At 36.5% G+C, this 27,951-nt stretch overlaps 1 protein-coding gene across 2 annotated transcripts in view; it reads right to left on the bottom strand.

The window, feature by feature from the left end:
- PDE3A (phosphodiesterase 3A) overlaps window positions 1-27,951 on the bottom strand; it is a 280,768-nt gene that overhangs the window by 232,159 nt on the left and 20,658 nt on the right. The window lies entirely within an intron of this gene.

Here is a 27,951-nt window from a genome sequence, read left to right as displayed (position 1 = left end):
TGTACTATCTACTTATTGTACATCTATAGCACCCAAAGGAATAAAAAAACCCATCTTTTACCCCTGACCTTGACCACCACTAGCCTTACCTTGGCATGTGTTTGGGCAGAAGTGCTTCTGATCTCAACCAGTGGGTCCAGCATACCACCAGGAAGTTACAGAAGGCTGGAGGGCTGGCTTTGGCCCACTTGCTACAGGTGGAATCAAACTTCAAGAGACAACCCAGTCAGGGAGGTGTCGTAGGGAAGATGAAAGCAAGGGAGCAGCAAAACACACACTGGCCACTCACCAGCACTAAAACCTTACGCATGAGAGTCCACTTAACCTTTATAATTATTTCTAAACTGGAATTAATGATTCTGAAAGTCTGTTTTTGAAGGAACACCTTTGTTTGTCCAGGTGCATGAGGTTGTTTCCCTCTGCCATAGAAAAACAAGTTCAAGGCATTATGAAGAGTGTGCACTTAAAAGGAACACTTTCATCTCAGCTGTATGTGTACTAGGAAATGTCTCAGGATTAAAGTTCCAAGAAAGGAGTCAATTAAGACGGGTACAAGCGTATAAGTGCGTACATTGTTATCTATGGGAGCAAGGGAAGGAGGACTATTTAGTAAGGGAAATGGAGTTCCTGAGAGAGATGTAGTATCTACCTGCCATTATTTTTTGTAACTTCCATATTTATGATTGTACAAAGATTCATAGGGCTCTATTTCAAATGTGTGTATATTTTATAATTATTGAACATTTGGTAAATATGTATAAATACATTTTTATAAATGAAAAGCCACATTTTTTTTTTTTACAGATTTGAATAGCGTGCGGCATTAGACTGTGGTACTGTACAAAACCAAACATAACTAAAATCAACTCAGGCTTCAATGGCTACACACTCCAGTGATTTCTAGCATTCCAAGTCCAATTATCATGCAACAGAAATTTTAAACTATTACTGTTACATAATTATTATACCAAGTTAAAGGTATCAGTATACTGTTTATATGTATTTACATGCAATATAACATGTATGTGCAGTCAAACTGTAATAATTCTACCTAATAAATCTGAAAAAGGAAAAAAAATGATATCAGTATTGCAAAATGAGGTTCTCTAAAAAATGAGTGTTATACTCTGACAATCTTAACTATAAAAGACAGGAAAGTTTTAAAAAGCACACACTAAAATATTAAATCAGATTTCAAAAATCTACAGTAATTTTAACTGAATCATCTCTCCAGTTTTAAGAACTGTTTCCAAGGCAGGAGATAAATACGCTAGTAACTCAGACTGCCTTTTAAAATTCATACATTCCTAAATATATAAAAATATTCGTATCTGTCTTCCCTTTGGGATGGCTTAGCAAATTTAGCCTGTTTTTATTTCCTTAGAGGGAGGGGACAATATAACATTAGTAAATGAGGTATTCTCCAGTAATCACCTAAGTCTAGCTGGCCTTCCATATATATATATACATACATACACACACACACACACACACACACACACACACACACACACACACACACATATAGAACATGACCTTGGTGAGAGTCTTTATTAAATTATGTGGGTTTTCTCCTAACAGAAAATGTTTTCTAAAACAGGACACTGTATGTATTATAACGGACACCCTCATCAATAATATGCAATTGGATACAAGGTTTATTTTGGGGACGGGGGAGGGTGTAGCTCAGTGGTAGAGTGCGTACTGAACAAGCACCAAGTCATGGGCTTAACCTCCAGTATCTCCATTAAAATAAATAAATAAACAACAAACCTAATTAGCCCCTCCTTAAAAAAAAAACTGGACAAAAAATTTATTTTAAGTTTAAAAAACTAAATTAAAGGTTGACTTTTATTCAAAAGTATTAGTTCAGTATTTAACCAAAAACTTCCATTAGAATTCTTTCTTCTAATACCATGCCTAATTACAAAAAAAAAAAAAAAAAAAGCACTCGGGCTGGATTGTCATTTTAACACACTGGCCAGCAAGTTAGTGCTGCCCTAAAATTTAAAAAGAAATACAATAATTGCTCTATCTAAAAACACAAGTGAAGTTGAGACTTTTCAATGATTGCTATTTAAGAAATCTATGCTATTATATTAGTAAAACTTTATAATTTAGGTGGGAAAGGGAAACACAGTTATTGCACAGTCCGAGCCAAATTATCCTAGACTGGCTATTCTCAGAGCCTGGATTTTCCAAATATTTGCCCGCTCTCGACTTGACGTTGCTCATTACCAATCTATGTTTTCAGGACTTCAAAGGCCAGCTATTCCAAGGAGCAACAAGCTAGACAGACATGAGACTTGAATGCCACAATTCGGAACACAGAGTGCTCTGGCCCAGCCACAAAGCCAGGCCTTGTTTCACCTCTCCCATTTCCTGTTCATAGCAAAGGTTAGAAACAGATTCTGTTCCCAAGCACAAAAGTCAGTACGTCTTTTTTTATTACCAATAAAACTATGAGCAGCACACACAGGTACAAGTGTTTTACGCTATTTGCTTATTCTCTGCCAGAGTTATAAACCCTTAAGACAGATGGCAGTATAATTGTTAAATTCTACAGATTAACTCGGCTGCAATTAAAGCCACAAGCCTCACAGCCAACTGGATATTCTCACAGTGTTGAGTGGTTATCTGGCGTAAACACAGATTTATATCTGATAGAAATAGGTATAAAAAATATTCACTAATTTGATCATCTAAGTTACAGCTACTATTAGTATAAAATGTTTCCTCAACAGCAAAACATCAGAGTTACATTTACACAAAGGCAAAATAAATGGCAGAAAGGTCAACTTTGGGGTGGGCTGGGGAAAAACACAAATACATGTGGCCTAAAATTTAATGCCCTAATATTCTAAGGTGAGTAATTTAATGCTTTGATAATTTCTGGACCAGTGGAACACGTAAGTTTATCTAAAATAACTATTTTATTTAACTTATCATTACTATTATGGTTTTACCATTTCAACATCCTCTGTATTCTATCCCAACCAAACTGTATTTCCACTCAGGCTTAAACACCTCCCATAATCAGAAAAGCATTTATTTTTGGCCTTAGTCCTAGTACTTGGGACAATATGAAACAAGCCTGTCACTCATAAACCTGCCCTCCTCTATTCCTATTCAAGTACAGTCCAAACGCCTGTCAGATTAAGGACATATGAATCAAGGGCGAGACAGTCATCCTTTTACTAGCCGATAACTTATCTGGAATCTGATAGCAAAGTGGAATGACTAAACCTTAACCCAGAAGCATCCAGAAGTTTCTATCTCTAGAGATAAACCTGAAGTGCATCCAGCGAGGGGACCTCAGTGAGCCCCAGGCAGCCCATCTTCAGGGACTCTGCTCCACACGACAGTGAAAAGCAGAGCTTGTGCTATGACCTTGGCAGAGCCTGAAAAACTCCTGTAACTCAGCCTTCACTGGGGATCTCTCAGGATACAAGAAAAAAATGCCTTCGATGCCCCCAAATTCCAGTCGGTGAAAGTTCCCGACCTGACCTTTACTCTCGGCCAAGATTGCAGCTACTGTCATTAGCAGTTGATTTTTCCATCTTCTTGGGATGCTAGTTTATTCTAGGGTTGCCTCTACCCCACATCATGTCAACCTCAGCATGAAGCTCGGCTCATTCTCACAGGTTTAAAATCATGTAAAACTTGCAAGCAAGCGTTCATGGGAGGATGAGGATATGGGGGGATTTACACACTGCAATTTACTGTCAACGCCTGGTCCCCTGTATTTCCTCCTTCCCTTACTCTTTTACAAGTTGCCAAGAAGATTCCAAAATATTCTCTGTCACACAGTTTTTCCTCTCCTCCCTGAAGCCCTGGCTGCATCTGACATCCAAGCCCTTTGGGAATGGGTAGAATGAGAAGAGAGTGATATTTTCCCCATATTTGCAAAAATATCTAAATATGTTTCCATACTTTTTTCCTAAGAGAAATTTTGATGACAGTTGTAGAATCAGTAAGACAGTCTTCACTTGATGAAAAAGAAGTTCCTAAAACTACCTTCATGCCACTGTCTTTCTTCATTAATATTAAATCTAATCAGAGGGTTGAAATTTAATTTCAAGTAAATTATTTATTAAATATTGTATTTAGTACATAATAATGAGTATTCAAAAGAAATAAATCTTTTATATTTCATTATAAAATGAAACAGATTCATATGACTTTAATTTCTGTCAATTCGGACATTTTGAAATGCATCCTTATTACTAAGTAACAAAAGTTTCACTTAGTATAAATAAGACATGAAAAAAGTTACTTTCAGTGTATGGCCCTTTCCTCTCAATTGCAAACCCAAAGGCAATGTCTCAGAGTACTTTAAAAACCTCTGCTCTATGATTTTTAAGAGAAATTTTCTTCCAGTTTTAGTTATGACATTGTAAACCACTGCTTTAAAATACAGAATGCTTAGTTTCCTTAATCCATAATCTCATATATGGAAATGTACCTGGAAGAAATAATCAGAAAAGCAAACCAGGGTTTATAAAGATACTTACATCAGTATTACTTATACTGACAAAACTTGGAGATAATTGACCAGTCCAACAAGAGAGAAAAGCTTAAATAAATTATGACACATTCATACATTGACTGTTAAGAAGCATACATGTGATTAAAGTGCTGCAAAGTGACACAAGTTAAAAAGTGATAAAGTTCTCGTACTTTTAATGTTGTAGAAAATATATTAATTTAAAAATACAGAAAACCAATCAATATACATACTATAATTCTAATTATATAAACTATAAAAACACTGAAAAAAGTAACGAGAAGAACTGATAAAATACTAAGAATAAGATTTTCATTCTGTCGTTGTCTATTTCAGAAAGGATTTAAGCTAATGAATCTTTTAAGAATATAACTACATTAAATAAAATATAAGCAAAATGGGGCAGGAAACTGGACTGCCAGAAAACGAGAAGAGGAATGCTAAGTTACTGCCAAGGGTGAGGTTAGTTCACAAAAGTGTACCATCAAGTCTGGTGCATGGGACTCAGTGAGACCGTAGCTGGAGCACTCACAGCGGATACAATCAGTCACATCACATGATGCCCTCGAAGCAACAAGAACAGATAACTTTTATTGGGTGCCCACTCTGTGCCAAGCTCTGTGCTAGCAATTTGTGTGCATTACCTCATTTAATCCTCCCAACACCTTAGAGTAGTTATTATAATCATCCCCACTGTGCAGAAGAAGATATCCTGGAGGATTTTTAAGACAGGCTATCGGGGAGGGAACAGCTCAGTGGGAGAGCGCATGCTTAGCCACACAAGGTCCTGGGTTCAATCTCCAGGACCTCCATTAAATAAATTAATTGATTTTTAAAAAGACAGGCTATTGATCTTATCAGCAATCCTGTAAGGCATGATCTTTAGGATCAAAAAGATCTATGACATGAATAGAGTTTGTGGAAGATGGAATTAGATATATATCAAGATTCCTGAAAGAAAAAAAAAAAAACTAAAGAATTAAGTTGCTTTATATAGCATGTGTAAGAGTACCTCTAAATCGGGAAGAAAACCTGCAACTTTAGAAAATGTTATTTATTCTACTGTGCTTGGTACACATTGGCTTCTTAATAAATGGTTTTTCAATGTTTAATTCTGTCCTTATTTTAAATCATGACCATTTAGTCATACACACACAAACACACGCATTCACACACTCAACACACAAAAGTGGGATGTATGCACTCATTCTTAAATTTCTGAATTTGCCTTAAACTCATTATTTCATTTATTGATTGAACCATTACAGACTCTTCCCTGAACACTTAAAATGTATAAAATAGCTCTTGGGAACAAGGACAACAAAGACAGCTCATAAGAAAGCAACTCAATTTAGTTGTCAATTATTCCACATAGGAAAATGAACCTATGGCAGTTTTTTTTAAAAACATAGTTTAGAACACATACTATCAGATCCTTAAATTCAAAAGAGCTGATGTTTCTGGCAAGACTTTTAATCGAAGTCCCTCACTCCTTCTATATCCCCCCAGGATTTCACATAAATCCACCAGCAACCTGGGAAATGTTTCTGCAACCAAAATTCATATTGTGCTATCACTGAACCATGGATGTGCACCTTAGAATCAGCAACCATGATTTTTATATTTCTTAATGAAATAATGAGGGTGGCCCCATCACGCACTGGTTTGAAATGCACCCAAATGACTCCTTTTGGAGCAGAGTTTCCAAACAGAGGCAGTTATTGGTTCATTTTATGCATGAGGAGGTTAAAACTCACATATACTGAATATTACATCCGGAGTCACAAGCTAGGATGCATCCGAGTTTGGACCACACCCCACCGCTGTCAAATGCTGACGGCCACCCCAGGCTGCCTCTTTGTGTCCCCAGCTCTCATCTCATCTCATGAGCTTCACTCACACTGAGTTTACAGAACCTCAGAGTCATCTGTCAGTAAGTTACCAAGGAATGAGGAATTCAGTGAGGAGACAGAAGGCTTATTCAGGGTAAACTGAACACTATATCATAAAAGGACAGCCTTGCTTGGGGAGTAAAATAAGAATAATCACCCCTATGGGAAACCCGATGGATTGTAGCTTGGCCATTAACTACAACACAAACACGTGTTTTATCTGTCAAACGAAGGATCAATGCCAAGGGAGAGCCAAAAGAGGAGTGTGGGAAAGTCTGTGGGTTGGGGTGAGGGCTAGGGAAACAGCTGCTGTGGGCATGATACAAAAAAAAAAAAAAAAAAAAAGGAAAAAATAGCAAGAGAGAAATTAGGAATAAATAGAATCTAACTATCTCTATATTATGTGGTTTAAAGAGAAGGTCTTTAAATAAAAGGTATTTTGGTGGGTTAAAAAAATATGCTGTTAACCATATCAGTGATCCTGGAAGGGCTGATTGTCAGGATTAAAAAGTAATGACTCACAGACACAGAAAACAAACTTACGGTTACCAGGGGAGAAGGGGGGATGGGAGTGGACGGATAATTTGGGAGTTTGAGATTTGCAGATACTAACTACTATATATAAAACAGATACTCAACAAGGTCCTACTGTATAGTACAGGGAACTAGATTCAGTACCTTGTAATAGCCTATACTGAAAAGATCTAAGAAGAAATATATAGTATAACTGAATCACTATGCTGCACACCAGAAACTAACAACATTGTAAACCAACTATACTTCAATTAAAAATAAAGGTAATGAGTATTTTATGATCAGAATTTCATGATGTTTGACATACTTTTATTTCTAATAATGGTTTATATTTGTTTATGAGACTTAAAAAAAATCATTCTTATGCTCTTAAAAATAACAATTGCTGCCCTCAGTTCAAACCATGAGAAAAGATAGCTACTGGAAAGAAAGAACATTAATGCAACAGACTTGTGTTTCTGCTATATTCAAATATCTATGCTTGGCCCAAAAGAAAAAAGACTGATAAGTGAGTCTCTACCTTTAAAAAATATGCAGCCTCTGAAATCTGCATATTTCATTCATTCAGCAAATCTTCCCCGTTTTCTTTCTGCCAGGCACTGTGTTTCTCTGGATTCAATGAATGAAAGAGAACGTCCATGGGGAACCTAGAGTCTAGACCAGTAAGGCTTATGAAAGCAAGTGCCTCCTAGTCCAAGCTCATGGAAGAACTAGACTGAGCAACTGGGGAAAATGACCTAGAAGTAATATCCAAGGAATTATTTTATTTGATAATTTTTCATAAGCAGGGACAACGTATATATACTGAAACAAATCTGATTACTCAAGAGAGATCTTAAATACTGCTGCCACTCAATGGTGTTAACACAGGGAAGAAATCCTCACCCTTCCACAAGGTATAATTCAATGCAGACAAAACACCAACAGGAGGCTGAATTGGATTTTAAAAACCTGCACTAAAAGGTAAATTTGAGACGTCTATGCCATGACTTACAGAAACCGTAACGCTGAAGCTAACAGGACCCCACTGACTCATCTTTATTTTGAACTATATCAGATTAGAAGATGTGCGAGGTATTTCCAATTATGTGATTTTAAAACTCTACTTGTCTGCCCTAAACGCACCTCTCCTCTCTTCCTAGACAGTCATGTTTTCAAGAGTGCCTCTTTTCTACAAACTCCCAGGAAATTGTGTCTCGTTCCTTGGCCTAACTGGCCATCTGTAGAAGGATAATTCCAAAATCTGTATTCTAGCCCAAATTTGTGTCTCATCTACAGCCTACATTCCAGTGATTTTATGAATTGTTACTCAGTATCACAGGCATACAATTTTATGAATATACAGTTGACCATTGAAGAATGCCAGGGGTAGGGGAATGTCCCCAACGCAGCCAGATATTGACTCAAAATCAAAGGAATTGATAAAGGACTCACCCAAGAACAAGAAGCTCAAAGAGTTTGGAGAACATTAGGACTCAAGCCCTAGTTTCTTTGATCCCACATATTTTGATCTCTAACCAAATACAAACTTTTCCCCACACTTGGTTAATTTAAAGATGTGCAAAATGAAAATACAGGTACTACATTTAATGGAAAGAAAACCTGAATATAAGTGGACCTGCACAGTTCAAACCCATGTTGTTCAAGGGTCAACTGCACATACCTTCAGAGCTTTCAGTAGCTCAGCAGGTTTCGCTGCTGCACTCATCACTCTTACTCTGGGATGTCTGCTATCAGCCCAGGTTTCCCCACGCATCACTTTTAAACCATCAAGTTAGAACACTACTTGTGTGAGATACCATTATACCATAATGAATGGGCTGGATCTAGACGGTGGTTTGTGCTACAAAATGAAGAAACCAACTGTCCTTGCCTCCTCCTGGGTTTCTGTTAATAAAGCATCTACAAAATGAGAAAGCCTGGGGCAGGTGTGAAAACGAAACTAAATTCAAACAGAAGCAGTATTTGGGGCTTACAATTTGCACTCTGCTCCATACTCCTGGACTGCACTTCTAGGCCTTATTTTATGTTGTTTTCTTCATACCAGGAAGGAGACCTGGTATGGTTTTGGACTATGAATGCTGAAATATATTCCCTTGGGACAAGAAGTACAGGAAATGCACGTTCATCTGGAATAAATTGGACTTTCAATGTTCTAGTTTCACTGACATTTTTACACACAGCAGAACATCTTACGAGCTGTGTTTGGCAAGGCAGGAATTATTTTCCCCATTAGACAGATCAAGAAACCAAAGTCAAGAGAATTTCTGAAACTGCCCAAGGCTTCAGCGTGGGTTGCTTTGTGACTTTGAACCCAAGTTCTGTACAAAGCCATGGTGTCTTCCTCTCACTGTAATACACACTCATGCATCCCAGATGACCTAGTGTTATTTTCTGATGATTTCCCAAGTATAACACATTAAAAAGCTTGTAGTAAGTGTTTATTGTGAACCGAACTGAAATGAAGTAAAGGACCCCTATATCTGTAAAAACAGAAACAAAAACAAAAACAAAAACAAATTTAATGTATACAATAAAGGACACTTTCTCAAAGGCTTGCACTGATCCCATAGACAAGGTGTAACTCCCCAGCTATCTTCTCCACAGCAATCAGTATCCTACAGAACTTTAACCATATTCACACACTTGTAATTACTTAATACATTCCTACTACACTGTAAAATCCACAAAAGCAGCATGGTGTTACTTTTTTCATCATTTTATTCCTAGTACAAGATGCAACTGGTGTTTCAATTTCCTATTACTGAATTGTGTAATACCGCCTTTATGCCACATATGAAGTATGAGCTAAAATGCGTACGGACTTTAAACAGATACTCCCCAACCCCAATTACAGTATTTGCTTTTTACAGCTAGTATGATGTTTAATATTAACAGAAAGAAGGAAAATCAGGCCAAACTGATAAATCCCATTTACGTGAGTTGGAGGAAAAGGATGGGTAACATTCCTCCTTCCCACTCAACAATGACCTTGAGTTTAAGCTTCAGAAAAGGACTAAGAGGTAAGGAAGACAGAGTAGTTCTAAAGAAACAAAAAACAGAAAAACTAAATAAGATTCTTTATCCAATACCCCATTTACCACCTACATAGAAGGCCCAGCATTCAGATGCCCTAAGAGCCGATGATGTCATAGCGCCAACATGACTACTCAGATAGGTTTTTGTTTGTTTTTTCCCTTTCTTGGATCTGTATCTCCTACAGGTAAATCAAATACTTCTCATATTAAAAGAATGCTAGGCTAAACACAGATTCAATCAAATAGGTTGCCTGTGTGCTTCTCAGGAGAAAAAAAAACACACACACTGATCATTTTCTTAAATGTTTTCAAACTTAAAAGCTCTTCCAAGTAAATTAAGGGTTGGTGATTTAGAAACAATAGAGCTATGAAAAACAAGCATCAGGCTTCAAGCTGAAATCTAGTTAGGACACTACTAACCAGTGAAATACAATCCATAGCAATATGTTTTAAGAGTAAAACTAAAAAGCAGCGAACTACTTACTTATAGGGTTGTAACGGTTCCGTAGTTTTCATGAAGAAGATAAGCCACACAGAACCCGGAGTATTTGGATAGGTCATGAAAGTAAATTGAAATTTTCATCTGAGAGGCATTAAAGGCAAAAAGAAGAAGAGATACGTATAACCACTGAATTCTGTATGGAAAGTTACGTGATTACCTGATTGAAATGAAGGTCCTTGCGAATAATGGTGGTATGTAAACAAAGCACAGGGTAAGGAGATAATGAAGAGTCCAGCTAGATAATGAAGGACTCAAAAATGAAGTACGAAGTGCTAGAGTAGATGGGGAATGTCAGGAGAGAAAGGGTAATGTTTTTAGCAAGCTGGGCTACGCAGAGACTCTGGGTTGCACCAGCCATCCATGGGGCTCCACTCATGGGAATCCTGGGGTCAACAACCAGGTGAAAACCACGTTCTTAAAGACTCCTCATACATCATAGATTATGGCTGTAAGCAGCAGGGGTGGATAATGTTAAGACATTATTTCAGGAACTCAGGTGCAAAGTGACAAAGGCTTAGACCCTTGGTTGTCAAAGAGGAAAGAAGAAAGCCGAAGAGTAAGTGGAAGAATAATGTCGACATGAGAAATGCCGAATTTCTGACACACGCTACAACGTGGATGAACCTTGAGGACACTATGCAAAAAGAAATAAGCCAGTCATGAAAAGACAAATACTGTATGATCCCACTTACATGAGCTATCTAGAGTAGTCAAATTCATAGACACAGCAAGTAGATGGTGGTTATCAGGGGCTGGGGTGGGAAGATGGGGAGTTATTATGTAATGGATACAGTTTCTGCCTTTCAAATGCAAAGAGTTATGGAGATGGGATGGTGGTGGTGGTTGCTCAACAACATGAATACACTTAATACCGTGAAAATGTGCTTTTAGAAACGGTCGAGATGGTAAATCTTGTGTTATGTATATTATACTTCAGTTTAAAGTAATAATTAAAAGAAAAAAATGTTCCAAAATTTTGTGTCAGACTGAAATTGAGGGAGGAAGGAGAAAAGAATTCCAAATTACGCTTAGATCGCTACTTTAGAAGAGGGAGGAAAACTGTAATAAAATAATGGGACCCAGCCTGCCAGAGGGAAGAGAATCAACTGTCAAATATGTTTGACAGGAACATCTAAATAGAAATGTTTCACGGACAGCTGGAAACAGTGGATAAGGTTCTGTGGACAGAACAGGAAATATGCTGGTTTTTATTTTAGTGTCACCATTTTGGCTGGGGAGGAGGCAGGGGGTTTGAGTTAATCATCATGTTCCATTCTGAGTCCTAGATGTTAACAGAGATGCTTTTAAAATATGTTAAAATATTTTTTTCACATCTTGGTATCTCTGAATTGCGGTGACCTTACAATGAACAGTGTCTTTTGATGAAAAACAGTAGTTGCCACAACAGACACAAACCTGATACAGCTTAGGGCAGAGTTATTCACAGAAGAGGGGATCGGTCCGGCGGGGCACACGGTGCAGCCTCAGGGAAGGAGAAGCAGAGTCAGCAAAGCCCTGAGGAGACTCAGATCCCTCTCCCTTACCCCCACTCTCTGCATCTGCTTCTTCCTTCTGCAGATTGACTTTCCTCTGCTCGTTAGCCTTGCAGGGGTTTTGGAAAGGGGTGGTGCATTTTGGTAAAGACTGATTTAATTTACACTTGGTCCCAATACCAAATTACTGGATCAGAATGTCATTGCTCAGCTTGAACCCAGTCAAGTACAGTCAAGATACCAAGGTCATGCCCAACAAGTGTGGCTTCCAGAGGATGACTACTGCCAAGTACAGCCCAACCCTCCAGTAGGCATCAAGTACCACTACATCCCAGGGAAGAAAGATGTTAATGTACAACCGAATTATATGGACATCTTTAGCCAGGAGGGAAGATGTGAAAGTCCTAGGAGGCAAAAGACAATGGTCTTTCACTATTTAAGTTGATTACATAGAATAGAAAATAAATATTAACAAAAAGGGGTCAAAGTTACAACAGGGCAGTTTCTGACTCAATATAACCATCCTATAGCAATGTTTTACTGATTGTTTTATATACAACATAATCTGTTTATGTTACCAGTCAACAAACCTGCAGAACTAGCATTTAATTTTGCATTTAACAGATGAAAAATCAAAGCTAAGAAATTCACTAACTTGCCCACAATTTGCACCAATGTTCCTTTGGATCCAAAGCACTTCTTTTTTTTTTTTTCTTCCCCAGCTTTATTAGAGTATGATTAAGAAATAAAAATTGTATCTACTTAAAGTATACAATGTGATTTTTGATATATATATATACATTGTGAAATGATTACTATAATTAAATTCATCAAAAATCTATCACCTACCATTTTTTCCCTTCTCTTTCTATTACACCCTTTGTGTATGTATGTGTGTGTATATATATACACACCTCCATCTCTGCATTGATTTGAACGTGGTGTGCTCTCTTTCATTCGAGGTATTCAAGTAGTGGTTAAATAAACATTTGCCACAAAAATACTACAAGAATAATTACTGTTTGGGGTGGGAAACTTATCTGGTGATTTCCAACTGGAATGCTTCATAAGTTTACTCTTTTGGATTCAGTGACTTCATTTTGAAAGCATTTCATTATAAGCAAAGATCAACACCTCTCCCATCTATTAAGGTTTCACAATCTTGCTAATTTCCAAAAAGAAAACATACTGGATCTATTGCATTAGAATTGTCGGTAAGCATATTTTAAGGAAAAGAGATCTGGTTCATCTTTAAACAGGAGAGCTAGTAATAGTAAATAGATCCAAATCTGACAAACAATTTTTTCTAGGAGGAGTTGTAGAAGTGACCGCAGTTGGTGAAATATAGAATTTTTTAAAAATACAAACTATTCAAGGTAGAATGCTGCTGGTAGCTTCAATCTGGGTCACTGACTTACAAACATGACAACCATTTTTAGACTTCAAATGATCTAGTACATGTTGCTTTCAAGCTCCAGATTTCAGATACAGCAGCCTCAGAAGCTAGGGTAGGCTAGGAGGAATTCAGGCAGAGATGATGAGAAAAAGTTTGGTGATCTCTGCATCCCTACATCCTTCCATGGTTGGATCTAGTTAGTTAGTTTTAGTCTATCATTCATCGGATTTGAACAGGATTTCATAAGAAACAAATGTTCCATTTCCAGAAGGAGAAAGGAAGAGAGAGAGGAAGTGGGGAGGGAGAAGGGGCAAGCGAGAAGGGAGAGCAGGAAGGGAGAAGGGGAAGGAAGGAAAATATATGTCACTTTTTTATAAATTTCCAGGGTCCTCATTCTCAGTGGAGTCATCATTTCACTTTGAGAAACTAGGCAGCAGAAATAACGTATGTAAAGATAATTAACATTCTCAAAGATTTTAAATTTTGCATGGCATTTAGAAAAGTCTTTTCTAAATGTAGAATGCAAAATGTATTTAATGAAAAGAATATTGTGGTAAGAGAAAGAATGGCAATAAATTATATAATTATTCAGGATTATGTATTTTCCTTTAAAACTCATTTGTGTAGCTTACAGAATATAAACATGACATACTTCAGGAAAAAATCTAAATGGGGAAAAATAAGAGCAGATGTTACATCTAAATAATTATTTATAAATCCACTTAAGCTTTGAAATAAGAAAAATGACCCTTATGAAAAGAAACTCTTTAATAAAAGCTATCTACAAATTAAAGCCAGCTTGAGCCAATTTTCCACAAAGAAAAATGTGCCCTTAATAATGAGTGTTTTCTCACACCTATAGAGCTACACAACAGCGTAAATACCAGAGTAATAAATCTCACTTAAGAATATCAACTTTTTAGCTATTAGTTTTCATTTAAGGTATATATGTAGGTGCTAAACTAGTATTTTATAAAGGGAGCCAGATATACATGTTTAATGTTTTAAAATTTTATCCATACTTCTATAGATTCCTAAAATATTTTTTAATGAAGTGTAGTCAGTTACAATGTGTCAATTTCTGGTGCACAGCATAATGTCCCAGTCATGCATATACGTACATGTATTTGTTTTCATACTCTTTTTCATTAAAGGTTATTACAAGATACTGAATATAGTTCCCTGTGCTGTACAGAAGAAATTAGTTTTTTGTCTATTTTTGTATGTAGTGGTTAACATCTGCAAATCTCAAACTCCCAAATTTATCCCTTCCCACTCCCTTTCCCGAGTAACCATAACACTGTTTACTACGTCTGCCAGTCTGTTTCTTTTGTAGATGAGTTCATTAGTGTCCTCTTTTTCTCTTCTAAAATATTGCTATAGATGTGATTTTTCTAATAAAGTTCTACTTGTAAGAAAACATATTTCACTACACTTTAGTACAGGAAGAGTCAGAAACATAATGAAATTCCATAAAAAATTAAAATATTTTTATATATACCAGTTGCTTTTCTTCATGCAGTTACTAAGAGTAAAGATAAAATGCTACACACCTGGAAATCAAGTGGAAGCAATTTTTAAACAACTGTAGTTTTACAAAAACTAACTTAAACCCTAAAATTAGGTACTCCAAAAGCAATTAAAAATTTAATTCCAAGTAATAGAATCTTTGAATTGAAAGAAAATGAGGAGTGTTGGAATATCTTCCTGCAACTATCCAATCTAAAAAATCAGGCTCAAAAACCCAACAACCCCTTTCCTTATCTAGGAACGTTGGTAACATTCCCAGGTACGTGATATAAATTGTTACAGTGTTAGATTCAGGGCTACTACCTTTACAGGCTAAGAATATCTGCTATCTTTATAGACTAAGAATATAAACTATTTCTATGTCCTGCTTCTATTGCCTTTTTAAAAATTCAGCCATTTAATTGGAGTATAATTAGCTGCCAAAAAAAAGTTTTTACTGAATACCTAAACTCAATCTTATGTATGAATTTTTAATTTTAATTTTTGAATTTAATTTTAAATTTTAATTTCCATTCAACAGATGAAGAAAAAGGCTCAGAGTTGCCGAGTAACTTCCCTCAAGCAACACAGCTGACAATCAACAACCGCCTCGACCCCAAGCCTGGGGTTGTAGTGGCTGTGACTCCTGACACCAGTAAGGCAAAGAAACAGCTTAAGGCAGGATACCGCTGCCGTGATCAGGGAAATAAGACACGCAACAGGGGGAGAAAACAGCTGCTGACCTGTGAGGGGCTAGGAAGGGGAGTTTTAAGGAAATGAGGTTGAGCTGCACAGGTTCAGAAGGTTCTGTGAAAGAGATGGGTCTGGAAATAGGGCATGAAGGACGAACAGGATTTCAGTAAGTGAGGACTAGAAGTTAGGTCATCCTGAGGACTGGCAGAGGGAAAGGGGGGAAGGAAGCTGGCGGGCTCCCAGGAAATGGGGTGTACGCTGACCAGAGCAAGGAAAAGATGTGCACAAAGCGTACACAAAGAGATCACATGAGGTCTGAACAATCCCCAGAAGTAGACCCTCACATAACAGAACAGATGTAACAAAGACAGAGAGAAAATTCCCGCAGGAACAGGGAAGGATTAGTAAATTGTGGTTTCAGGAGCAGGACTCATTAATTCCTCTTCCTCCTCTTCTCCCATTTCCTCTATCATTTCTCTTGCCTTCACGCCAAATTCAAAGCTTTACACAGACAACCTGATTTTAGGTTCCTCCCCTGAATAAAAGTTGTTCAGAATAAGAACAAATATGGGGGGGGGGGACCAGCAGAAAGCTAGGTCTGTGAATCACCAAGCAGTAGGAGACCATTAACAATTCTTTGTCAGGCATTAGCCAGCAGACAGATGTGTTTTTTTCGAAAAGGATTTTTTATGTGCCAGTTTCAGCTCCCACCTCTCCCTCCCCAAAAATGTATAAGCTACACAGAGGTGGATGTGCAGTGGTGTTTGGCAGGTAGCCAACAGCTCAAGGACTATGAATCATGCCTCTTAAGGAAAATAATTTAGATACACACAAATAAAGTGGTCTGAGGCTGACAGGTCAAAGAGTTAAACCAACCAGAATGGCTATTTCCATAAAAGAAATACTAGTTAAGTCAGATTAGTATTTCTCCAGACGAGATACAGTACTATTCAATGTATTTATTTTGTAACCAATAAATCAATAAAAATTATTTAATGCCTGTCTATTATGTATACAGTACTTTATTAGGTTCAAGTCAGAATAAAGAAAAAAATTCAGAGATGTGGCTCCTACCTCAAGGAACTCACAGCATTATATTTTTAACTTGGAAATGACCCAAGTTGTCTCATTCCTTTTCTAGACCTACGATTATATGGCTTCCTACATAAGCATGATTTTATGAAGTCCAGGACCCAATTAGTCTTAAGCAGGATGCAGTTCTAAAATTATAATTAAGTCACTTTTGCCAAAACTCAACTCAGTAAAAGACGGGGAGAAAGTATTTCCCCTCTGAAATAAAGTTATAAACTTAATGAACTTATTAAAGGAAACAAAAATGTTATTATCAGTAGAGTTTCATAAAATAACATATTCCTATAAATACGGCATACGATTTCTTTGTTTTAATTTCTCCCCAAATTCTAACACTAGAATGCTCAAAAGCCAGCTTACATTTTTCTGTCTTTTAAATTATTCTTTTTCAGGAATCCAGCCAAAGGATGTCATGTTAGATATGCAGATTTATCTGCCAAAAAGAGTGTAATTCCAGGAAAAGTCTTTGAAAGGAAATAATTCATTAGGAACTTCAGGGAGAAAGCTAAATATTGAACTTTGACTAAATTATTAACTTTCAGGGGTGGATAATTAAAATAAAAATTAGAGTGCCTGCCATGTATATATGGTCTCTCTCGAAATAGATATATATATACAGTTTTATATGCAGATATATATATAATTGAGATTAAATGGCTGATTACCCCTAAAGAATCTAATTAAAAATTCATTATATTTGATAGTCCTCACTTTGTTTAAATTTAAAGCTTAGATTTGAAGTAGCCCTGAAATAAAAATGGAAAGTGATATAATTTTTTTTCTTATAAAAGAAGACAAAATTGAGGTTGTTGTACTTCTCATTTCCTTATCGTGAACTATCATCCTGAGCACTCTGATGTTAAGTGTCTTCATTTCCTTTAGGAAGCTATTCCAACAAACTCTTCCATTCATGACACAGTTGTAAATCCAGCAATAATGGAGAAAAGGCCCCTGAATGGTAAATACAACTGTGGTCACAAATCCTATGTCTGACACAGGAAAGACAGACACACTGTCATCCTCAGGCCTCCATCTAGAACTCACTGACTCCAACTGCGAATAAAGAAGACCATTAAACTTAACAAGTGTGGTTAAGTGCTCTCTCTGCAAACATACAGTTGTTCCTTGCAGCAGAATCAAAGGTATCTGCTAAACACTGAACTGCTATCTCTAAGGGAGGGAATAAAAGTTTATAAAGAGGCACACAGAACAATATAGAAGCACAGAAGGTTAAGTCATTCGGCGTTAAGAAAATACCTCTATAAACATTTTAATGGTTTCTGAGGATGTGATTGTACTGCTGTATTTTAAAATAATTCAAGTTGACAATGAAGACCTTGAGCGTGCAAGAAGAAATTTAATTAAACTCAGTGTGTACTAGGTACACACCCACACACTAAGAAAATAAAATAAATTTGGTTAATAATTTACAACAACAATAAAAATCCATGTGATGGCATTCCTTAAGAAGAGAGAAAAATAACATGTTACTCTACAATGAGTAGGAGTTACATGCTATTTCTCTATTTCTATACAATGAGTAGGAGTTTGAATGACTGAAAAATTGTGCTGAACACTGGAATTTGACACAACATTGTAAAATGATTATAAATCAATAAAAAATGTTAAAAAAAAAGAAGAGAGAAAAATAACATGTTACTCTACAATGAGTAGGAGTTACATGCTATTTCTCTATTTCTATATAACTTCCTCTCAACTAATGATTCTCCTTAACATATAAAATTTTCTTCCTTTTTTTGACTTTAAAATGTAATATTTACTGGTACCCAAGCTTGTGTTTTCCAAAAACATTTGCTGACCCAAAGTATCACAGGATAATGTGTTTAACTCTAATAGCTCAGAGGTAGGATTATATCAACATAAATCTGTGCCTCTGAAGAGTTATTATCTTCCAGCTGGGATATAGACCTATTTTTCAAACTAGCATCACAAAACACTGAATTTTTACATCCATAAAAAGCAAAATCTCTAATTCGAAAAGATACATGCACCCCAATGTTCACAGAAATACTATTTACAATTATCAATACATGGAAGCAACCTAAATGTCCATCAACAGATGAATGAAGAAAATGTGTTATATATACATACAAAGGAATATTACTCAGCTATAAAAAAGAATGAAATACTGTCATTTGCAGCAACATAGGTGGACCTACAGATTATCACATTAAGTGAAATAAGTCAGACAGAGAAGACAAACATTATTAAGATGTAACTTACATGTGGAATCTAAAAAATTATACAAATCAATCTATATACAAAAAAGAAACAGACTCACAGACATAGAAAACAAACTTATGGCTACCAAAGGGGAGAGGAAGGGAGGTACAAATTAGGAGTATGGGATTAACAGATACAAACTACTATACATAAAATAGATAAGCAACAAGGATCTACTGTATAGCACAGGGAACTATTTCCAGTATCTTGTAATAACATATAATGGAATATAATCTGAAAAATACATGATATATCTGTATCTATATATCAACTATACTTCAATTTTGAAAATACTGTGGAAATAAAGAAAAATGGAATTTTCATTTTATTAAAATAAAAAATAGCCTAAATGTGAATGACTGGGTCAAAAATTTTTAGTGTGTTTATAACAGAAATTATAAATCTCCATTCATAAATTTCTTCCATAAATTTGGAATGATGAAATACTTCTCAAAATCATCACACTTAAAAATAACCAGTATCTGGGTACCACCTCAGACCATCAAATCAGAATTTTTAGGGGTAGGACTTGCTTGGTAAATAACTTATCATTAATTTCCTGCAGATGAGTCCAAGGCACAAATAAGGTTCAGAAAGTATGAATTCAATTGCCCTGGAGATCCTTCTGGCCCCAAACTGCTTAACTCACAGTCCCATCACACCACTCTCCCAGGAGCAGACAGCCACAAAGCTCCATAGACATTTCTTGAGCCTATCTCTGTAAACTTCCAAACGCCCTCCATGAAATGGGGATAACCACCAAATGCCACACTATGGTTGCCAAATTTAATAAGGAAAATGTACACATAAGATATTCTCTAAATTTCCAAGCACTACCTACATGTAAGTTATGATACTGTCTCACTTGTTGACCATCTATGTGGCACAACAACCAACAGAGTGGCGCACATGACAGGTGGGCTCAACTGTACACAGACCAACCTCCCCCCCAGCAAGGACCTCAGTCTCACTTACAAAAACATTCATAGTCTAAGGTGCAAAACATAAGTGCCATGAGGAAGGCACAATGCTATAGAGACTTAGAAAGGAGAAAAAATCCCCAACTAGGATGATCAGCAAATGCATCATGAGGCAGGCAGAAGATGGGTAAATTTTTTTATTGACATTAGTTGGAGATCAAGTTAGAGAGATGGGCATTAGAAGCAGGGGGCAAAATATGATAGCAGAAATAGGAAATCAACAAGGAGACAGAAATCTATCTACCTATGGGGGCAGGGGAGAGGGGGAGAAGCAGGTGGGGGGGAGGGGGAGGGAAAGAGCCACCACGCTATAGGCAATTCAAATTAGTTAGAAAACCGATGTGACAAAGGAAGCAGCAGTTTGAAAATGTTGACAGGTAGGAAGGGCAGATGAGAGAGGGTCATGAATCCCAAATTAAGAGACGCTCATTTTATCTGAAAGGCAACTAAGAACCACCAACTACGTTTCATCAAAGCAGTGACATGATTTTATATTAGCATTCAACAAAACCACTGTCATGATTAGAACCAACCATTGGAAAGATCTAGTACCTTAGTGCAAGGGATGAATTAATACTCAGAGAGTATGGGGGCAGGAAGATCAGTTCAGAAGTTCCCACAAGAGTCCATGCCAGTATGACGTGCCCTTAAACTAGGACAGCAAGAATAGAAAAGGAAGGGAAGGGCTTGACATAATGATTATCACTTTGGAGAAAGTTATATCCTGGAAATTCCGGTGATGCCTTTGCCGTCTAGTGCAATGGAAACAGGAAGCCTTCAGAGCCAGACAGACCTGGACTCAAACCCAGGCGCAGCATCTGATAAATAATAAAATCTTGGGTAAGGTACTCAACCTTTGTGGGCTTCAGACAGGAATGGTGATATAGATCTCTAATGCTGTTATGAGAATTAGTGGTGATATCTGCAAAATGCTTAGCATATTGGGCGAAAATTAACAACAGGGAAAAAAGAGCAAACTCCAAGTTTCTCTTACTAAGAGAAACAAAAGTGTGGATTAAAAATATTAACAATGTTAAGGAGCCAATGAACTTTTATAACAAAGAGTTCAGCTGCTGTTCTCCACATTCACCAGGGTCTGGTTGTCCCTTTCCTTCAGACAGCAGGAGACCAAGGTTTCTCATCCTCCAGCATCTCCCTGGTTTTGGGTACCAACTCCTTATTTTAAAAATAGAGTTCAGTTGGACACATGCCAGAACACAGACACCGACTTCCAGAAGGTAAAATGATACCTGGAACCCTGCTCCTGATTTCACACGTGTTTGGGGCAGAAAAAGGATGAGTGTTAAAAGTATCTACTAATGGATGTCTCAAAGCAGAAGTGGACACGACAGGACTCAGGGAGAACTGTGCAGACACCAAGAGCAAAGGATTCTTACAAAGCTCTTAAACCACAATCTTAATGTGCTCTTCCCTCTGTCCAATTCAATCATTCTTAAAATTTTGCCTCATTTGGAATGACTACATTGAAAATTAAGATGAATACACAATTGAGTGTTTAAAGCAACATTTAAAAAATACTCGTAAAAGATTTGCCAAATACAGTGAAGACATCTTTCCAAGTTATGAACTCAGAATACTAGTATGATGATTTTATAGATGAAAAAATTAATCTCCTTGTTGAAAAAAAAATAGAGAAAAGTAAAGCACTGAATGCTCTTAAAAGAACTGTTATTTCTGCCCACTGTTATATTTAAGTGAGGTTTCCTTGCCTCTCTAGTAGAAAATAATTAAAATCAGCATTTTTCAGCTTTCCCAGTCAATTGTTTAATAGTCTGAATCCTACATAAAATGACCAGTCAAGCAATAAAATTTGTTTTAACCCCAAGTTTATAGGTCTTAATTAATGTGCTAAAACTGTCTTCTGTATGCATTTTACTCTTTTCCTATAAACTTTCATCTTTCCATGAGGATCAGGATAAGTTTAAGGAAAGTGTCCTAGTTAAATAAATGCACTTAAGTCACCCATATTGGCTACAGTTCCTTTGACAGCTTGGTGATTTTATATAAAAGATTTAGGTTAGTGCCTTTTTTTTAAGGGAGGCACTGGGGAAAGAACCCAGGACTTCATGCGTGCTAACCACGCACTCTACCACTGAGTTATTACCCACCCCAATTGAAATTTTAAGTGATATAAAAATCTTATCTGTACACCCACCTTCACAGCAGCATTATTCATATAGTCAAAAAGTGGAAGTAACCCAACTACCCATCAATGAATAAACAAAATGAAATCTATGCATACAATGAAACATCATTCAGCCTTAAAAAAGAATGAAATTCTGACACACACTACAACATAAATGAACCCTGAAGACTATATACTTAGTGAAACAAGCCATTTCAAAAAAAGAAAAGATACAAATACTGTATAACTCCACTTGTATGAAGTAGCTAGAGTAGTCAAATGCACAGACACAGAAAGAATGGTGGTTACCGGGGGCGAGAGAGAGCTGGGAATGGGAAAGAGTTATCATTTTATGGGTACAGAGTTTCCATAAACTTGGGAAGTTTGGGAAGATGAAAAAGTTCTGGACATGCATGGTGGTGACGGTTGCACAACATTGTGAATATATTTAATGACCCTGAAAACAGTACAATTATAAATGTTTAAAATGGTAAATTTGTGTTACGTCTATATTACCACAATTCTTAAAAACACAGTAAAAACTTCCTCTAGCAACTGAAACTTCTTAGAGATACTGGAGTTCTAGGAAAAAAATGAGTCAGGAGAAGTTTTGATTCCAGAATAATATATCCAATCACTGGTGCTAAACAAACTTGTCCCGTGTCTACTTTTATTCATTTAATTTATGCATTTAAGAATCATTGTTCTCACAAAGACTGGAATGAAAGCCACTAAAACAAATGGCTTCTAGCAGCCTATACCATTTTAGGGAAGACAGAGAAACCTACGTTAAAATGTAAGTACAGTTCTTTCGATGGCCTGCTTTCTTTTTCATAAAAACATTAGGCTTTTTATAACTCAGAGTCTCAGTACAGGTTTTCAAAACAGTACTGGCAGAGTTATCAGGACAAAAGTTTTGGAGGTAGGCGTAAACCCATCAATTGATGACACAGAATAAGACATCTGAGATGCCTAAATTGAGAAAATAAAATAAAGTATCTTTATTACCACATTATCGCTAAGGATTAAAAAAAAGTGAAATAACAGGAAAAATTTTGCAAATTGGCCCTACTGTTTCTCCTCCAGAATAACACTAAGTTCCTCTCCTCCCCAGACACCTCCTCCTCTTCCTTTACCGATAGACTACTGGGTATTTTCCCCCTAAATTAGTTTAGCCTTAGTAATTACTCGTTTGGAAATAAAGGTCAGGAAAAAAAAAAGAGAGAGAGAAAGGTTGTTAGGATGAACTGGATAGAGATGGCCAGCACTCCTGGAAAAAAGGGCACTCTCATGGACAAATGGATGTCATTAAGTTTCCATAGAAGGAATTAGAGAATTGACTAAAGTTCAGTATGTATTCACCAAATCCTCTACTTGTTTTAAACCTGCCCATATTTCATCAATACTCCTGTGAACAACCTTCCTTTACTATCGTTCATTTACAAACTCATCTTTTTCAGAATTCTTAAAATGAGCTTTGTTGGCACTTAAGAAAATGGGTTGATATCACTTTTGACTGAGCTACCTATTTTAATAATTCTGAATTAATCAATACAGTTTATAGGCCATCTTTAAAATATAAACACCCAACACACAATTATCATCCCAGTCAATTCGTTTTGGTTTGTTTGTTTGTTTGTTTTAATATATATAACAAACCTAAATTTTAGAGAGTAAGCATTATAATTTACTCAAAGCCACACAGTGGGTACATGGAAGAGCAGGGATTTTACTAATTCCAGGCTTTCTGACCACTGTATAGCGGTCTATATGCCTCAAACTACGGCAAGCAAAACCGGTCAAAATGTTACAAATGCAAGAGCAGAATTCTGGAATCCATGCTACCAAAACCACATCTAACAAGACAGCTCATAAGAGAGAGAAAACTCAACGAACTTGCAGGCATCCAACCCTAAGTATTTATCCTTTATTTAAACAAGAATTAGATAATGTTCTAAACTCCCTCTCACAAAATTATACAATTATTTGTAAAACCAAATTTATCACAGCTTATATTTTCTCCATTAAATTTAACATTCTTACTTTTTGCCCAATGACTGACTCCAGCACGGTTTGAAATTTATGTCCAACCATGCAAACTATGACCCATACCTTCCAGTTTCGGACAATTGGAAATTTAATCAATATGCTTCCTGTGTTTTTATTCAAGTCCTTAATACACTGCTGAAGAGGACCCAGGCAAGGAAAGCATCCTGGCTTTGGAGAGTCAAGCTATAAATTCTCCTGTCCTCTTTTTCTCTCACCACCCAGACCCAATTTCACTGGCTTCAGCGACAGCACCACATGCCAAAACAGAAGATAAAGGCATCGATACGAGCGGCTTTATCACGCCAGTAAAATTTTAATGGGTCCTACAGCTCACTACTTTTAGAAAGGTGACTAAAGAGGAAAACCAAGTAACAGAGATAAATCAGCCAAAGGGTAACTCTATAAATTAAAAGAGGAATGTTTCAACAAGTATCACATTTTTCGTTTATATTGGGAAACCCTGAGGGGTTTTGTTGTTGTTATAAATGTTTGTTAATATTTGTTTTCTTAATTACAAAAGGAATATAATAAGCTTTTTTTTTTAGAAAACCTTTAATCAATAGAGAAAATGTAAATTTTTTTAAAAAGAGAAAATATTGCTTTTTTTTTTTAACCAAACCCACTGGTAATTCATGTTAATAATTTGGCATTTTAAAATACTGATTTCCAGTCTTGAAGATTGCATTCGTAGAGATCTCCCTAGGTTGTCAAATTTTCTTATCTTTCAGATACAAATAAAGATATGTACAAATACACATTTAAAGACTACACTGCTTCATTCAATTGAAAAGAAATCCTTATGATTCATTCCAAAAAAACTCTTTTGATAATATTTCTACTATCTCATTCCATATAAAACCAAATTAAGACTACACTATCAATCCCAAATTACATTCTAAACATAATAAACAGTGGCTACAATTTATTGAACGTGTAATATCTTCCAGTTTGCAAACATCATTTTATTTACCAGAGCAAGCCTGTAAGGTAGTTTTAATTATCCATATTTCATAAATGAATATATTCAATCTCAGAGCGATTAATCACTTTATGATTAATTATAAATATTTAAGGCCAGAGAGCTCATAAGTGGCTGGAGTGAATACTGGAACTCATATACGCTAAGAAATCTTGCATCTTAATCACTGCCCTGTACTTGAATCTCTCCATTAATAGACCTTGCTATCTGGCTATTTTCACACTTAGAATAAAAAGAAAATTTAATTCCCATTTATTTCATTCTCCTGTCCATATGGCATATTAATAAGAATATATGCACAATACTCTGAAGTTTTCCTCAATCCGAGCACTACGGACATCTTGGGTTAGGTAATTCTTTGTCTGGGGGACTGTCCTGGGCATTGTAGGATGTTTAACAACATTCTGGCCTCCACCTACCACAGGCACCTTGACAGCACCCCCTCAAGTCCTGACAACTAGAAACACCTTCAGACTTGGGGGCAAAACTAACCCCAGTTGATAACCGATGCAATACTCTATTTAAGAAAACAGAATTAGCAGAAATAACTGACTCAAGCTCTGTTATATTTTATTTACACTTTAAAATCACATTTTCCCCCATGGATATGACAAATTATAGACTTTGGCACACTACTGGAGGAATATGTAGAGTTCTACACAATTGCTTTTCCAATAGCTCAAATATTACACAAATCAATATTGAACTAAACTAGATCAAAAAAAAGTATTTCAGGTGCAACCCTTTAGCAATTCATTTCATTCCAACGTTAAATAAAGTAAACATTCATCTATTGCCCAAAGCGGCACAAAGAGGTATATTATTTATCCCAACTCATGAAAAAGTAATTCATACCATCTTTAATGCAGCACTATCCTTTTAGAACGTTCAGTGTTCTAGCTACTCTGCCCCGTTTTTTTATGATTTCCCTGTAAGTTATAAGCATGAACTCATAAACTATAGAAACTAAATAATGAAGCATAACTTTATGAGGAAACAAAAATTATGAAACAGCCTGCCACTGAAGGTTAGAAAACCAGTAATTAAAGTCAAAAGTAAAACCAAATGACCTGTAAAAACTGAGGCAAATATTGCCTCTTGCAAGAATATTTCACCAATGTCAAATGAAACTGCCGAAAAGGCCCTTCCTCTAAGCTATATTTATTTAAATGTCTCCTAACAGGAATTTTGTACAGGAAAGTCAATGCTCACTTGGTCCACAAATTAGGTTCATGCCCTTCTTGGATTAAGTTTATAGAGCTGTGACTTGCAAACTTGTTTTTTCTCACTTCAACATACCTGATGGATGTGACACACAATCAGTAACTGGCTCACTACAGCATTGATTCAGGCTGGGGGGAGGTCTCCCTGGAGAGAACATATCAGAATCAAAGGCAGGCTTGACTCTGAAAAAGCCTACCACGTGATACGCACCTTTGTAGAAGACAAAGGACCATTGTTCCTGCCATCCCAAAGAGCTCACCTGGGATGAGAAGTTCATTTCACCATTGACTGTACCACCTTATGCGGATAGTACTTCCAAAAGCACCCATAATTTGATGCTTTGAATCTCAAGCCTTTCTTTTCCAGCGACTTTTAGACCTATATGGGGTGATAGTTAGCAATCTCTCAAATTGTTGTAATATTTGTGTTAAGTATTATGTACAAAATCATGGACAAAATGTCACAGGGCCATACTGGTTCTTTTGCTGGCTATGGTTTTGTACTATTATTCAACTCGCTACAGATTTCTATTAGTTTTAACATCTACTTCGAATGAAGAGGAAGTAGATAAATGGAACTATTTAATTCCCTAAAATGTAACCACGTTTTATTTACAGGGCTTCTGTCTCCCACTTCCCACTCTTCCAGCCACACAGAAATCACCAAAAGGTATTTAATACATCAGAAATCTTGGCTTTTTTCCTGTTTTCATCTGAATCAAACAAGAACAGAAGGTCCAAAGTATCAATGCAATACAGATAAAGCTTAGTGTTAATTCGTGATGGTCTTCGAAGTTTTAGCTGACCAAAAATTAAATACATAGACGATTGTACTGATCCAAAAAAACAGTGCAGTCTTAGTATGTGTTAAGGGTCTTACGATCTAGATGAGTGGTGTGTAAGTAGGTCTGTGACAGAATCACACAGCCTCCTGCCTCATCAGCCACATTTTGATAGGGTTTAAGTTTAGGATTGGTGCTTAGGTAAGTATATGCTGATAAAAGTGCATAAATGATTTTGATACCAAAAAAGGTGACAGTCAAACTCTGCTTGGTTCCAGTTAGACCACATCTAAACTACTGTACCAGATTCTGGATTTCTCGAGAAAGAAAAGAGAGAAGGAAAGGGAGAGGGGAGATGGTATGGAAGGGAACTTGGCTCCTGTCATGGTAGTAACTAAGGAAAAGCTTACTGAGGACCGTTTGTTTGGAATTTCATTAATTTGGCTCTACCTTTACTTCCCTCCAACCCTGTAACAGCAGCAACACTTTCTAGGAAAAGGAATACACATAATAACAAAATAATTTCTCCAAAAATCCACTATGATATATAAGGACAAGTTTAGAAGAATACCGAAAGCCAGATTTTACCAGGCGGCAATCTCCACCAAGTGGGCAAAGAAGAGAAATCACACTGGACTTACAGAAACTTGACCTAGAGTGTGTAGCCTAATTCGTACATGTGTAATTACATAGAGAAGCCACTGACTAACCCTGCCAATTATACAGTTTTTCATGTTTTTCTTCAATCACCTTTCCTTTCTATGCTACTGTCCAAAGAAATCTTCAATGGCTATAACCTGGACTTTTATAATAGCCTCTTAACTGTCTCCTGTGTCCACTGTGCCCCTCATCTGATCCACTGCTATCAAAATTATGTTTAATCTGTCCACAT

Source organism: Camelus bactrianus, chromosome 34, assembly GCF_048773025.1.
Source record: "Camelus bactrianus isolate YW-2024 breed Bactrian camel chromosome 34, ASM4877302v1, whole genome shotgun sequence".
NCBI lineage: Eukaryota > Metazoa > Chordata > Mammalia > Artiodactyla > Camelidae > Camelus > Camelus bactrianus.
Note: the sequence above shows the minus strand (reverse complement) of the source record. Positions and strands in the feature narration are given on the sequence as shown.